We start from the raw sequence: 17,273 nt of genomic DNA, 5'->3' as shown, positions 1-17,273 counted from the left end.
TATATTCATACATATATGTATATATTAACATTGTCCCAAGAATATTGCATCATTTTTCAGAAAAAAATCATAAATTGAAGCAAAAATCCAAGAAAAAAGTAAATGTGTGTGTGTGTGTGTGTGTGTGTGTGTGTGTGTGTGTGTGTTTGAAGCTATTAAACTTTAAGAACAAAACATTTGGTTAAGCTTATAATTATTTAATGTTTTAAAAAATGAATATTATCAAGTACTTAAGATAAAAGCATTTATCATGCTTTTAAATACTGATGCTACTGGCTTTTTAAAAGTTTTAACTACATCCAAGTACCTCTAATATAAGTTAAATGTAAAGAGAAATAATATAATAATTAGTGGGTTCCTACAAAAAAACTAATGAACCTTCCTATGGGTAGATTGAGTAACTAATCAATAGAGACGTATGTGAATTTATTTTTAAATATTGGCAGGTTTGGCAGGTTTGTGACCTTTTCTATGTTGTTTTCATTAACATGTGTTTGGAAAGTTGGGTCAAAGCCTTTGTTTCTTTTTTTTTTTTTTTTTTGAAAGGTAATAAAGAGTTTTTATTTACTACTTTCTCAATTGACATATGTTTAGGACACAATTATTTTTTTTATTAATTTATTCTTGTTACAGCTCAATGTTTATCCCATCCCTTGTATCCTCCCATTCCTCCCCCCCCCCATTTTCCCATTATTACCCTCCCCTATGACTGTTCCTGAGGGGGATTACGTCCCCCTATATATTCTCATAGGGTAACAAGAAAATTTGCTCAACCATGTTCATAGCAGCCTTATTCATAATAGCCAGAACATGGAAACAGCCTAAGTGTCCCTCAGTAGAAGAGTGGATAAAGAAACTGTGGTACATATACACTATGGAATACTACTCAGCTATTAAAAACAAGGAATTCCCGAAATTTGTGGATAAATGGATTGAGCTAGAAATGATGATAATGAGTGAGTTAACCCAGAAGCAGAAAGGATCAAATGGTATATACTCACTTATATCTGCATACTAGCCCAAGGGGCATGTCCCACAAAAGCCTTCACTTACCAGGAAACTGGGACAGAGGGGAAGGCATCCTACTGGGACTCTAAATGAGAGACGCATGGGAGAACAACAAAATGAAAGTATCCAGAGGGTCCTAGAAATCTACAAGTAGAACAATATGATAGGCAGATTTGGGCCCAGGGGTCCCGCTCAAACTAAGGCACCAGCCAAGGACAATACAGGAGGTAAACTTTAAACCCCTTCCCAGATCTAGCCAATGGTCAGAATATTCTCCACAGTTGAGTGGAGAGTGTGATATGACTTTCTCACGTACTCTGGTGCCTCACATTTGACCATGTCCCCTGGAGGGGGAGACCTGGTGGCACTCAGAGGAAGGACAGCAAGTAGCCAAGAAGAGACTTGATACCCTAAGCCTTTGTTTCTTGTATTGAGTGTCTTTGGTAGTTTCTGACCTAGACTTGTGAGAAACAGAAATGGTTAGGAGAACAAGAGTTTGCCAAGAGGCAATGAGAAACCACAGGGGGACTTCGTACAATAATTACATTGCCATCACTGGAGAATCCAATCGTTTATTGAAGTTTATGATTTAGGATTGGTGTTTAATATTCTCTTGACCTGTATTAACACCTGAATCTTTTATTAACAATAATATTCTAAATAAACGTTTCAAACTTAAGGAGATCAGCCATAGTCAAATAATAATTGCACAGAAGCACGATTCCTAGTGATAACCTTAATTCGTAATTAGTAATTATATAAGGGTTATAACAATGCCAGCAAGCTAACTAAAACTCTACAAAAGTCTATAGGAAATAATGTCTTTTTTTTTTTTTTTTTAAGGAACTTCCATCTCAGAATATAATGGTAACATCTACTGGAAATATAACTGATTATACACTTTTAATGAGTGCATAAAATAGAAAGTGACAATAAACAAGCATGCATCCTGTGAGTAACTTCAGTTTGCTTAGTGTAGCCAGCCTGGTAAAATAACTGTCCAAAAGCTCGCTGTTGAGATCCAGCAAGATGGGGCGCTGGCAAAATGTACCTGCTGTCAAACCTGATGACCTGAGTTTCATCCAAATATTCCTTGGGGCAGAAGGAGAGAACTGACCCTTGCAAGTTGTTCTTTCACTTGCTCAACTGCTCTCTGACATGTGTGCCCCACAGCACACATTAAAAAAAGGATAAATAAAATGATATGAAAAAGGTGGATGTAGAATAAAATCTGAGAGAATAAATGTGTATCTTTTAATAATATCAAGTAATGAGGTTATTATGATATAATCAATCTGATAATTAAATGACAGTTAATACATAGAAACAAGTGTAATATGCTTGCTACAGCGTGTATGAAAAGTATATTTACTGCATTCCTTTATTAATGGGAAATAGTGAACATATGTATGAGCAACTGATAGTAGCAGAAAATAATCAAAAGGATTAAAAATAAAATAGATTAATGAGATGGTTTACCAACTGTAATATATTCATACCTTATTAATTTGATTTTTATTAGATATACCACTTTATTCAATTTAAGCTCTCACTGCTGCTCATCATGAAAAATTTGTATATGCTTTTCTAATGCAAATTCCAACTCTCGTTATATAATAGATATTTGTGTTTGTTTATTATACCAAAAGTGGCATTGTGTCTTGCACAGGAAGTCACTTTGAAAATTTATGTTTTTAAACAATTGGCAAGTCTCACATTAAGCTGAATCTGCTGCTCAGATGAGCTCACCTTGAGTAATGTATTGTGCTTGTGCCTTTTCAGCAAGGATCTATCACGAAAGCAACGCAGCCCCATGACAGCTGTAGTGATATAGCGCGTACTCCATCACAGACGCTAAGCTTTGTTGTAGTCCTCAAGGCATTGTGCACTTGCTGAAGTGTGACACATAGGGAACAAAAGTGGGTTCAGTTTCCTTGGAAGAGCTTGTCAGTCAGCAAGGAGCCTGTGGAACAGTTTACCTCTTTGGGTAGGAAGATGAGGCCAGAATCATGAATGAACGGTTATATTACTCATCTTTCTGTCAAGGAACTCCAGAATTAAGTTGAGGACTAAAGTACATTAATTGAATGCTAGAAGCTAGATTAATGCATAGTATTTATTAGCTAATACTTAGAAATACAGTTCTCTCCTGGGAAGAACACAGTATCAAAATGAAAAAGTTGCCGCTGTGGACATGCAGAAGTGATTATCAATAAAATGGTTTCTGTTTGTGTGTTTAAATGGAAACAAATTTATAAATGAAACATTTTTTTTTCTATTTTCAAACAAAAATAAGAACATATGATTAAGTAAGTTGCAAAAACAATCAATAATTTTTTTTGTTAAATGTGTAGCTCTGTAGGAAAATATTCACCTTCTGATTACATGTTTTTAAACATCCTAAGGTCTGAAAATAAAATTCTCCACAGAACTAGAGAGTGTGCATGCTCTGTAAATTTATATCTTGCCAACCAGGGAGCTCCTCATACACGTACCCTCTTCTCTGAGTATCCCTCTTATATAATGCATTTCTTATTTAAGTTTTATTTGTAGGCCTGGATACATTTCTTGACTGCTAACAGTACTTGCTGCTCTTCCACATGATAGGAATTTGTCCTGAGGTTTGCAAACGCTTGTAACTCCAACTTCCAAGAGATCCACTGTTCTCTTTTGGACTCTCTCGCCCTTGCACACACGTGTCATTCACCTAACAACCACACATCTACTAAACCTTAGTGTCATATTTAACAAGATAATAATGAGATTTTTTTAAACTCATTTTATAGAAATCCATTTTTTGTTGTCCACTGTGGCAGCTTTGTTATTTTCTCTTAATGAAATTTTGTACCATTTTTTTTTGTTAGTGCATTAGTTACACATTTGGGGAGGCATTTATCTCCTCCTGCTTTTCCCAAGTGTTCTTTGTTAGGAATACATTTTTTTTTCCTGTTTGTTTTATTCTAGGATTCTGAATGGGCTTACTGGGAATGAGTCCTGAAAGTCAGAGTTTGCTTCTATTATGCTATAATGATAGCTTGATTGCTGAATTTTCTATGGTTGCTACTGCTGTGTTGCATGGGCTTGTCTGTTAAGCAGAAGGATGAGATCAATGGCAATAACAGAAAAAGTTCATAATTAGAGTAGATGCTATAGTGTCTACAGATCAAGTCATGTCATAGGGTGTTTTCCTTCTCCAAGAAGTTTTTATTGTCTGCTATCTTCACCTGGATAAGGTTTCAGAGTTTTTGGCCCCATAGTTGGGTAGAGTTACTGACATGACCAGAGCCATCTACTGAGCTCAGAAGGAGTACAGAGGTAAGTTTTACTTTTCTGCCGCTGTAGTAATCTTCTGAGGCAGGTGGCACTTATTAAACTCCAGCGTACGGCTGAACTAGACCCTGTGATGTGTTTGCTTTTTATTCTTGTTTGGGTTTTGTTGTTGATTTTCTGAAATGATGTGTAGTAGTTGTACCTTCTTTTCTGGAAGGGCTTTAGGGCAGAGCTTAGAGTCAAAGGGCAGGCCTAGGGGGGTTGAGATCTAGGGATAAGAATCAAATGTACATCCTGGGACTTTTGGTTATAGCCAAGTAGTCTCTGGGCGAGCTACCTCAGATTGGCAAAATTGCATACATACACACAAAGTTCCCAATGTTATTTTTATTATTAGTGCCCTGGGAACTCTGAGTTCTCCTTATTGCTTTATTTGGCACAGACTCCAAGTAAATTTAATGACATTGCTGCATTTACTGTCATGAGTGGGAAGGTACATCAGTGGTTTACCCAGTAAGCACCACAAAACACTAGAGAACTGAGACATACATTTTTGATAATTCTTTCTTGTAGATTTTGAGCCCTATTAGAATCCTTTACAAAGACATTTATTACTTATTTTTTTAGTGTGAATGTGTTCTTTGGCTGTTCTTATTTATTATTAATTTTTTATTTTTACATATATTTATATTATTACACATATACAATAAATTACCTACAGCAAGAAGAACCACAAAACAATCAGGAATTATATAACTGCTGCATTCATAGTGGTTTGGGTACTTGTATTTGGTAGCATTGAAGAACACATCTTTCCTATCTTGGTGCATCTAAAATTCTGAATGTAAATCAATGTCTATCACATCTCATCATTATCAACTTAAAACATCTATCTAGACCTAAAATCATCTTAACCCTTAAACAAATAAGGTTAATTGTAAGACTAAACTACAACCCTACCAGATACTGAGAAGGAATAAAATTAATCACCTGAGTATACGGGGAGTTCAGGTTAGCAGCTTCTAAAATGAAAGCATGACAATTTGCTGCCTGAACAGTCACCCAAAACTCTGTACAACTTTAGAGCATCATCTTCAGCCTTCTGGCCCAATATATCTGTCAGACATATTTGTGAGGTAGGAACTATTGAGGAGTTAATGCATGTTTTGAATGCAATTTTTTTCTGTCTACCACATGAGTTCTTGTTGCTTTTGGAGACAGAAAGTGTCAGATCTCCTGAAACTGTAGTGACAGACAGGTGGAAGCTTCTATGTGAGACAGAGAATGGAACCCACATCCTTTCGAAGAGCAGCCAATGCTCTTAATTGTTGAACTTTCTTCCCAGCTCCCTGACGAATCTGTGGTATTTTTCCTTAGCCAATTTGGATTAGGTAATTCACAAAAAATATCAAAATCACTGGTACAGTTCTTCTTTTAGATGAATTTGTGATTTATGAAGGAGTCTCAATATCATTTTCAAGTCCTTTGTCATGGGATATTGTAGTTTAACTATCTGTAGAAGTCAGAGAAGTGTTGAAACTAGTATTTTTGTCATCTTATTTCGAGGCTTAAATTCCTCTCTAAAAATTATATTTAGAGTTTCAATTCTTTCTTTCTCTCTCTTTCCTTTTTATTCAAATTATTTTTTGTTTCCTTGATAGAAATGTGATCACATATCCTTTCTCTCTTTGTGTATATGAATATAGCTGTGTATTAGACACTATATGGAAAACTCCAATGACTGTAGAAATTAAATTATTACAATCTAAAGTAAGTTGATGAGTGTGGCTTCTTCAGCACTTGTATAATGCTAAATTGTGATATTCTTTATCTCCACCACTGTTGACCTCTGGATAGATTTTATTCAAAATCTTCTGATGCTAGAAAATTTGATATTTAAAAGAATTCTTAGATTTTATATGGATTACTAATCAAATATTTACTTGTTTATTGATTTGGGACCTTGCTCATTAACATTCAATTTTCAAAACATAAAAAATCATATTTCTGAAATCAGTATTATGCCTTTCTAGTATTTTTTCATGAAGATAGTATTTTGTAAATTGCTGAGTGATTTAGTTAATCACTCATTGTTAAAAATTTGTCTTTGTTATTTAATCTATTGTGTTTACATAGAACATATAGAGTGATTACTTCTTTAAAATTTTTTGATCTTGTTTTGTGTCTAAATATGTGGTCTATTTTAAATGAAGTTCTATAAGCTGATGAAAAAGAACTGTATTGAATAGAGTTTTAGTGCAATATTACTACATTTATGCTTTAAGTTTATAATATTAATCAGTTCCAATGTTTCTCTCTTTAATCTTCTGTCAGGATGAGTTTTCCAATAATGCAAATAACGTATTAAAATCACATACTTATAGTGATTTTGGGTTAATACTGGGACTTAATGCCAAGTAGTTTCTGTATATAAGACTGGATGCGTTTGTGTTTTATTTGTAGATGTTAGGAATTGAAATGTCCTCTTAATGGAGTGTTTCCTTGATCAAACTGAACCTGTTTATTTTCTACTTAGTCATTTTTTTAGGATATTAGAATCATAACATAAGCTATTTCCAGGTTTCATATGCTTGGCATGTCCTCGTCCCATCCGCACCACCCCTGATTTTCTCACTCTAAGATAATATCTATCCTTGATGGTGCGCTAGGATTACCAAAGACAACAAAAAGATGGATCTTGATTTCTAAAGCATTTACCTCAATTTTGCTTTTTCATTGGAAGTGAGGTGACTATTAATTGGAATCATTATTGAAAAATGTCTGTTCATTCATTTGCTGGTTTTATGATGTTGCTTTTCATAGTCCTGCTTTGCATAACCATTATCTTAGCATCATTTTTTCCCACAGTCTCCTGGGTGTGATTTGCTTATTTGCCAGTCCACAGATCTGTTATGGTGGTTATAAATTTACCCTGACTTCTTTTTTTTAATCACAGGATATTTTTTTTTTCTTTCTCTTTCAAGTTTGACTGATGTTTCTATTTGGTGTTCTTTGTGTCTCATGTTTGTGAACTGGCATGTCTTTCCTTAAATTTGGAAATTCTTCCATATTTGTATTGAAGATATGCTCTGTGCTTTAACCTGAAATTTTTTCCATCTTCTATGCCTATAATTAGAAGCTTTAAATTTTGTTATTAAAGTAATCTCTAGTTGGATAAAAATTGCCTCTTGTATTTCTTTCCTAAAAATAATGTCAGTCTGTAAGATTTCAGAATACTATTATACTCACATTTTTCTCATTTTCTCATAGATATTTAACTCATATTTATAATTTTCAATGTATATTGTACAATACTTTTATTCTTTATACATTTGCTTTCTAGCTAGGTATTCTGCTAATTGTCTAGACTGACTTTTCATTGATTAATATTGTATTATTAATAAGTCTGGTTACCATCAGTATCATTTTAATATTTGGTTTGTCACTGTTTTTGAGTGTATTCCTTTCCTTTTGAAAAATTAGCATGATTCTTATACTACGTTTCCAAACTTTATTAAAAGCAGGAATAGAGATTTTACATTGCAATTGTAAGAAGTTAAATTAATTAAATGCTTTTTATATTTTGTGTCTTATTTAAATTGTTTGATTCAAATGGAAATATTACATTGCTAATTCAATTTTAGTAATTCTCTTATTTAAATGCTGCTTTGTTTTGTTGTACCTAAATAAACTTACTTTGCTATTTATTTATAGGATTCTCTGACTGTATCATTTCTTTCACTAATTATAGAACTATTATTAATAACATGAAATAGAAACAAAATTATTTGGTATTATTCAAGAACATAAAATAAGTATATATCTTGATATTTTAGCAATATTGTTTAGTGATTTAAGTGGTGCTATTGTCATAACTGCAATAATTTTAAAGTTATCAACAGATATTAATCATGAAATCATATACATACAGTTGAGTAAGACTTATACTTAAATGAAAGGAGGTCATGAATTTCATAACGAGTGAGAAGGACACAGGAGGAGTCAGAATATGAAATTAGAAATCAGATACAGTATTCATATACTCAGCATTCTATACATCATCTTATTTTTCTTTTTTTAAAGATTTAGTTTTTGGCATATACATTTATATTATTACATACACAAGAAGAACCATGAAACATCAGGAATTATATAAATGTTACATTTCCCTCAGGTAATTAAGTTTTATTCCTTCTCAAGCCTCTGATGGAATTGAAGACCAGATAGTTTAGTCTTATAATTAAGTTTAGTTTCTTAGGGTTTAAAATGTTTTTATGTCTAGATAGATGTTTTAAATTGACAGAGATGAGATATGATAGCTATGTATTTTCATTCAGAATTTTAGAATCACCAAGATAGGAAAGATGCTTTCAGCAAGGTTGACAAATACAATCGGCCATAACTATAATTTTTAAAGATAACTTGCAAAACACATTTTTATTCTTCATAAACTTCTTTGTGTAGCAATAAAATGTAAAAGGAAATGTAAAATTTAACTTATATCATTAAAAATTTATGATAATTTAACTTTAATAATTCATGATAATTTAAGAAATGGATCTCTATTACTTGTCAAATATCTATTTGTTGAATAAAAGTGTGAATATTAATATTAAAATATGTAAGTATGTACCAAAGCAAGGTTTTGGCACTGGAATTTGATTATTTTTCTTTTTAAAAATAGATATTACTTTGATTATTAAAATGTGTTACTAAAAGAAAATAGTAGAAAGTGGAAAAATGGAGGTCTACTTCATATTGTAATTTCCAGGGTATAGCTCAATTTTCAAACATTAATGTTTTTTAAAATTCTATTTCCTTATCTTTTGACATAATGACATTTTTATCAGTAAAAGAAAAAAATTATATATACCTAGAAATGTATATGTTTATGTTTTCTCTGACAATTTTGCCCAAAGAAAGTTTAATTTCCTTTTTGTGTTTTTTTTCACATTGGACCTCAATAATAATCTTTTTCAGCAGTGCCAAAGGTCACATAAAGGAAATCTGAAATAGAACAACAATAAAATACAAGATGTGCTTTAAATATAGAGATTTTCAAGATGAGGAAAAAAAAACTTATTTAGGGCTGCCAAACCCAGTTACACTAAAAACAAGTGAGAAAAATGTAGATTGCTTCCTGAGCTTTCAAAACCATCAGACACTCAATGTGTAGTAATGACTGAACATATTCACTGTACTTAAAGCTCATATAAAAGGAAGAGTTTAGAGAAATCAGAATTAAAGAAGATGTGTGAAATTTGCCTAAGTACAGAATGCACATCTATTTTGAATTTTCTTGCTTTTATTTAAGACAAGTGGCAGATAATTTCACAGCTGTCAGTTAATGCACATAATGAATGCTTTATAAAAGGAGGAAAGCATGAAGCTATATTCAAGTTCCCTAAGTATGTAAAATAAATTCAAAAAGATGTCAAGATCTGGTACAAAATGAAAAATGCAGAAACACTCTAGTGATGTGTGGGGATGGGGAGGGGTGGAGATGCGGGTGAATGTTCCCCCTTTAGGTGTCAATAAATTAATTCAGGAAGCAAGTAGACAAAACACTAATGACTGTAAGTCTGATTTTGCAGTATATTCTTACTGCTTTGTAACCTGGCAGTGTTAGCAGATACAGAGTAACTTTAATTACTTTTAAACACATTGTATTGAAAATCAACTTAATAGAACATCTTGACAATTTTAAAGTTTTAGAACTCACAGAGTTTTCCAGAAACATCAATAAGGATCTTCTCCAATTATGAAAAAGATAAACTCATATTTATAAAAGAAAACTCTGCAATATTAATAGTAAGCGTGTTTATGAAGTCTAAATAGCATCCAACTATTATCTTAAGTGATACTGAATGCATTTATACCAGAAAGAATTAATGATTTATGAAAGCAGAATTCCTTAAAAGATTTTTTTCTTTAATATGATCGTAATAATCAGTGAATTAGCTTAAAATGTTGCTTAATTGATGATGAACTTTCATTTAAAGTTGGTGTAGGTTCAGACCCATCGAAAACATTAACCTCTAAAAACTTGTTTCAGGAGATAATGTGGGAGAATGGAACACGCCCAGGGGCCCAATAGCCTTGTGGCCCACCAGCAGTGAGAGCCAGTACAATGTACAAACATGTGCTGGAGAGGTAGAGAGAAAGAGAGACAGAACAGTTTGAGCATTATGAAGAGAGGTGGAACCGGGGAAGCAAGGGTGGGGAGGGATAATCAGTTGCGAGGAGATATCTGGCCACCTGAGATGGTTAAAAATCTCAGCCAGTGCTGCTGTTGTGGGTCATGTCTAGGTACATGGCCATGCAGCTGCAGGGGTCTGTGTCGATGTCTGTGGCTCATCTTACCATTAAAAGCAATGCAAACATCCCAGGTCTGGTGTGGCACCTGGGACAATGATGATGTATAAGAACTGTGCAGAGCTGTCCCTCACGGGCTCCAGAACTCCGGAGAACTGGCCACAGCCCTCATAGGTTACAGAGCTTGGGAGTGCAGGCCGTGGACCTTGCCTGGACAGCGTAGTACAGCTGGCCCTGATGGTGAAGCAAGAGTGAGCCAGCCCTGAGTGTTGCAGGCTACAACACTCAGGAGACTGGGGCCATGCACTTCAACTAGGCAGCAGAGTAGTGTTGGCGCCGGTGACATGGGTGTGAGTGAGCCACCCAATAGCATGAGAGTGGGAGATCTGGCTCTTCCTCTTGCTGGCTACCTCATTAGGTGAGCTAGCTAGCACAGTGCTGTGGAATTCGCCTTGGTGGTGTGGATGCAGGAGAGTTTGTGGTCTGACCAACTCACTTACAATCCAGGCCCAGATCCAGGCCTTTTTGAGTTGGCTCACGCCAACATCTACCTCAATTGTGACCTGGGGGACTGCATGAAAGGGATGGTCCTCCAGATCTACAGGATCTCCGTGGCCCAGGGCAGCAACAGGGTATCCTAGAGGAGTCCTGGTGAGGATGCAGCGTTGATGATGTAGCAGAAGCCAGAGGCCTAGAACCAGATAAAAATGGTTCATAGCACTGAACGTTTGCAAGATGTGTGAACAGAAGGGTATATTATGAGGCACACTATGACACATTATAGCTTCCACAGTGAGATGGTTCTTGTTTTGTTTATTGTTATTTTTGCCTTTTTTTTTTTTTTTAATTTTCTTTTTGGGACGGAGGTTGCAAGGGCAGAGGGCAGCTCTGAAGGAATGGAAAGATACGTGAGATGGTGTTGCTTGATGTGAAATTCACAAAGAATCAAGAAAAAGAAAAAAAAAAATATCTATTCTATGGAGCATCACATTTTCTGCCCTGTGGAGAATTATTCTTTTTGTTTGACTAGAGCAGTGTCTTCATGCCATTGGCCAAATTATGCAGGAGTTTCACTCTTTAATCCACTAGCCGAAGTCCAACATTCACAATATAATCCACAATTTTTATTGACTCGGTAGTTTTGCACCAATTAAATGAAAAATAATAAGTTAAATTACTTACTTAATTAATTTAATTACATAAGTTAAATTATTGTAGGCCAAAAGCACAGATGTATATTTTGTATAAGGCAAACTTAATCATACAACAAAAATATGTGATTATATCTATGGTACCTCTGTCCTTCCATATGAGAAGTCTTTATTGCTTGATTCATTGTGCATTTCAAAGAATCAGTATGAAGTTGAAGTCTTCAGCTTTGAATGCAAACTTTGGCTTTCTTCTATTATGTATCCTAATAAAGGAAGAAATGTAATATAAGCTGAGGCAAACAATCTAGAGTTTTACTTTCATGTTATCACACATTTCAACAACAATCTAGAGTTTTGCTTTAATGCTATCACACATTTCAAACAGAAATCCATATAAAATTTTTTTTTCCAGAAAACTGCCTAATCTTCCCAATTTTATTCTACAAAGCTAGAATACTAGAATTACACTAATTTTAACACCAGGGATCAAATGCAATATCTTATTCCACATTAGAAAAGTGCTCTCTACCTTTGAATCATAAACCCGTATCTCTAATAATGAAACAAGCTACTATCTGTTTTTTATTAAGACATTTGGATTGTTCACCATACTCTAATTGTTTGTCTTCTTAGACCCAGCTTCTTTGCTCTATGTGAAGAAGCTGATAGGTGTTCAGAAATAAACTTTATTGGAATATGCACAGATTGTACTGCCACTAGATAAAACCAAAGAAGTAAGCATCATAAGTAGTAAGCAACATATATAAAAATTGACCCCTAAGTCTGAGAAGTAATATACATTTATTGAAGAGGACAGGAATTTATCTCATCCGTAGGATCCTAGTATTCCTTTTGAGTATCTACACTGAGTAACATTATTATATTTCCATAGTTTTAGGATCACTTGATTTTCAGAACTAGCACAATATAAAATTTCAGTGGATTTATAGGCATGCTGTTATAATGATGACATTTTAATAATGGTAATCTTGGAAAGTGACTGAATTTTATTGAATGATTTCTAAACACTTTTGGTTAGTTAATAAAAGGGTTCTGGAAAAAAAAAAACAAAGTACAAAATTTCATCTCACAAATTACTGTTGTAGGGTGTACTTCAATCAGATAATAAAAATTGCTGGCCAAGCAGACATCAGTAATAACCATGGAGAACTAAATTATCTCTTTGGATATCGGAAGTAGTATATTCCATATTTGAAGGTTTAAATGGATCTACTACGGGAACTCACTGGAAAAATGCATGCATTTTATGTCTTTCATATGCTCATATGTTCTAATACTTAGTCCCCAGGAGGCAGAGCTATTTTGAAAAGTTGTAGAATTTTTAGAATATGGAACTTAACCTGAACAAAAGTGGGTTCCTGTGAGTACAGAGATTATAGGTCATAGCCTGTCCTCATGTTCAGGTGAACTTTTTTTCCTGATTATTCAAGATATAAGCAGGCAGCCTTATCTTACGTCAGTAGCTCCAATTGGTTCCCGACAAGGCGGGGTGCATACATCAGAGCAAAGCAGGGCCCACAACACAAATAAGGACTTGTTTACCAGCCAGGAGCAGAATTGCAAGTCATCTTGCCTGGCAGGTTGCCAGGAGCTTCAGCTTCCCATAGTTCCCCCTTCTTTATTTTAAAACGCAACAGGCGGGAGTAGAGGTCTGATCTCCAGTTGTCAAAATGGGAGATTGTAATGGCCCAGCCAAACCCCACTCAGGGAGTCTGGCTTGGCCACACCCAACCCAGTGCCTTTTTCCTGGAGATGGGGTCTGGGACACTAACCCATATGCAATCAAACATGCTCCTCAGGATGACGCTGGTCTTCATGCAGCGCCATCCCTGCAGTGTTAAGCCTCACATCCTGAGTGTGATGATCTGGGGGACTGCTCATAGATCCTTCATATAACCAAGCCAAATCTGTGGAGACTGGCCATCTTCTAGGGCTGCAAAGCTTGGACAACCATGGCATTTGCTCTTTGTTGTTGAATGTGCAATCGGCACATAAACCAGAACGCTAAGCAGCCGATAAGAATGAGGCACAGGCCCAATGCCCCCATGCCCCATTCCTGGAGATGGCCCATGGCTTGAACAATCCAATGTGAATGGTCGGTAGCCATGGTGAGGTCAACTCGTGTGGAATTGATGTGAACAATTGAAGTCCTCAATTCTTTTGGTAGGATTTCAAATTCTCCGGTCCAATTACCTGTAAGATACTTAGACAATTGTCTGGACAAGTTAGCAGATTGGGATATGTTATTGAAGGGGATAGATGTTACACAGAGACCCGAATACTTCCATTGACATCCAAGTTGGGCTATCTCGGCAAGCACATGCACCTGGTCTTGCAGCTGGTCCACACGCTGATTAAGTAACATAATGCCTGCTCTCAGGTGGGAGTTGATATTCTGCTGAGTGTCTAGCGCAGTGGCCACTCTAGCAGACATATTATTCACTGCAGCAGCAGTTTGCACAGTAGAAGTAAGGGCCACAGCAGCAGCAGTGGCTATTGTGGCAGAAACAGCCATAGCGGCAACAATAGCTGCAGTGATACCAAAATCTCCCTTGGCTCCAAACAAGGTCACAGCTGAGGGTGCCTTCACAGGCCATGGTTCTAGGCCGCTCTTCAGGTCCTTTCTGCATAGGGCATTGTTTTTTCATGTGCCCCATCTGTCCACATTTAAAGCAAGCACCTCCAGATCTGGGTTTCCGCATTGCTGTCATCTGCATGACCGCGGCAGCAAGCCCTGCATTGGTAAGGGGCCCACCAATCTCCCTACAAATTTTCATCCAGACTTCTAACCCTCTGCTCTTATATGGGTTGATGGCTTGGTGACATTCTTTAGTACACTGTCCAAAGAGGAGCTGTTTTATCAGGGGCATGGCAGCGTCAGCATCTCCAAATATTCACCCCGCTGCTTCTACCATTCTGGCCACAAAGTCAGCAAAAGGTTCCATGGGGCCCTGCACTATCTTGGTGAGATTTCCTGTAACTTCACTTCTATTAGGCAAAGCTTTCCACGCTCTTGTGGCTGCCAAGTTAATTTGTTCATAAACCTGTTGAGGATATGTTTTTTGCCTATTGGCAAAGCGGCCCTGCCCTAGGAGCATATCCTGATCCCAGGCAGCCTGTCCTGCAGCTGCATTGGCAGCTGCTTGTTCACTTGTATACTCTATGTAAAAGGTCTTCCAATCCAGATATTGTCCAGGGGATAGGCATGCCTTTACTAGGCTCATCCAATCCAATGGGGTCATGCAATACCTATGTAGACTTTCCAGTTGGGTGGTAACAAAGGCAGCTGTCACCCCATAGGTATGCACAGATTCTGCCAAACTTTGGACAATTTTAAAGTCCAGGGGCTCATGATATCTATTGCCCTGCGCATCCTGAAAAACAGGAAAGCACTGTTGGGTCCGTGCCTCTCTCCGCACCTCTGGGCAAAAGGTATGTCCTGTCCCCGAGCCATTCTCTTGAACGTAGGGAGGAGGTCGAGGCAACTCAGATAGAGGCAGCCCTGGAGCCGAAGGCTCCACCCCAGATTCTAGCTTCTCCATTTTCCGGATCAGCTTTTCTACTTCCTCTTCTGAGTCCTCCACCTCTGAATCTGATGACGTTACAGATTTTGCAGGTTTCGCTCTCAACAAGTCTTTAAGTGCGATAAACACAGGGCTGAATGGTAAATTTCACATTTTACTTTCTGTTTCACTTCGTCCTCTACCAGGAGCCTTATTGCTCGTACCGAGTCTTTATAGTCCTATCTGGAACTTTATTGCCTTCATACATGAGAACCTTATTCGTCCCTTGCTTACCAGGGAACCTTATCGCTCGTACTGAGTCTTTATAGTCCTAACTGGAACGTTATAGTCTCTGCATCCGAGAACTTAGCTTGTCCCTCCCTTACCAGGTAACTTACCAGTCAACTGCCCTGACCACCAGGAGTTCTGAGCACTTGTAAATGACAGGATCCCCGTAAGGGCCACCACTTGTCGCGACCCTTCCGACCAGTGGAAAATAAGGACACGACCCAAACGTTCTTCTCCAGGCAGTTTATTCAGGAACCTTTTCAGCAAGCAAGCTTCTCCTGCACCCCAGTGCCCCTCTTATATCCTCTGCCTCATCCAATCAGCAGCTCTTACGTCGGTAGCTCCAATTGGTTCCTGACAAGGCGGGGTGCATACATCAGAGCAAAGCATGGCCCACAAACCAAATAAGGACTTGTTTACCAGCCAGGAGTGGAATTGCAAGTCATCTTGCCTGGCAGGTTGCCAGGAGTTTCAGCTTCCCACAGCCTTAAACTTCAGCAGTAGGTGAGCTGCCAAGTATAAATTCTGCTATGCTTTCTGCACCATGATGGACCTTTCCCTCTCAAACCATGAGTCATAACTTAGTCCTTCATCTTCCAAGCTGTGTCTTTCTTGTATTTTGTCATGGAGAGAACACTTCTCCATTATTGGTGGGAGTGCAAACTTGTACAACCACTTTGGAAAACAGTCAGGCACTTTCTCAAAAATTGGGAATACAAAAATCCACCTGTCTCTGCCTCTCCAGTGATGGGATTAAAGGAATAATCTGCTACCACAGGCCAGGAGATAGCCTGCAATTCAAAAACTATAAACAAAAATAAATTTCCCTCCTTTAAGTGATTAATTTTGTATTTTTATCTTTAATAGCCATAGAATACCAGTTATCACAGAAAAAAACTTTGTCTGTGAAATTTTATGTTTGACAACCAACCTTTAACATGAAAGACAAACCTCAGACATGTGTGATTTTCAGACATGGTATTTGTGAATTTATGTCATTCCATTTCTAGAAAGTACTCTTTATAAACCTGATTTTCCTTTCTGGAACATTCTTTTCCTCCCTTCAACATGGATACAGGCCTTTATACCTTGTCATGGAAAAAAGGCAATCCTCAGTATCCAGTTAAGTCTGATAGTAATTCTGTATGAAATTAACATTAAATTCCAGTGAAAATTTTAATGCATAAATCTGAATTAAACAGCAGTTAGTGGTGCTTAATAAAAATATCATTAATTGTGCAAAAAATACTCAAAGTGTTTTGAAATTTAACCATACTGAAGAGTTATCTTAATACATACTTCACTGAGAGTAGTTTTTTTTTTTTTTTTTTTTCCTGAGGCATGGTTTCTCTGTACATCATTGGCTGTCCTGGAGTCACTTTGTAGACCTTGCTGTCCTCAAGCTCACAGAAGTCCTCCTGCCTTTGCTCTCCACGTGCTGGGATTACTGGCTTGAGCCACCATGCCTGGTTGGGAATAAATGTTTATAAGAATGAATATAATCCTAACCACTAATTAATGCTTTTTTTTTTTTTTTCATTTCTAAACTGTGGTGTAGTGGTGGTGCATACCTTTAATCCCAGGGGGATTAATTGGAAGGCAGAGGCAGACAGATCTATGAGTTTGATAAAAGCCTGGTCTACCAAGTGAGTTCTAGGACAACCAAGGCTATATACAAAAACCCTGTTTCAAAACAAAACAAAACAAAACAAACGAC

This window comes from Acomys russatus, chromosome 28 (genome assembly GCF_903995435.1).
Source record: "Acomys russatus chromosome 28, mAcoRus1.1, whole genome shotgun sequence".
NCBI lineage: Eukaryota > Metazoa > Chordata > Mammalia > Rodentia > Muridae > Acomys > Acomys russatus.
Note: the sequence above shows the minus strand (reverse complement) of the source record.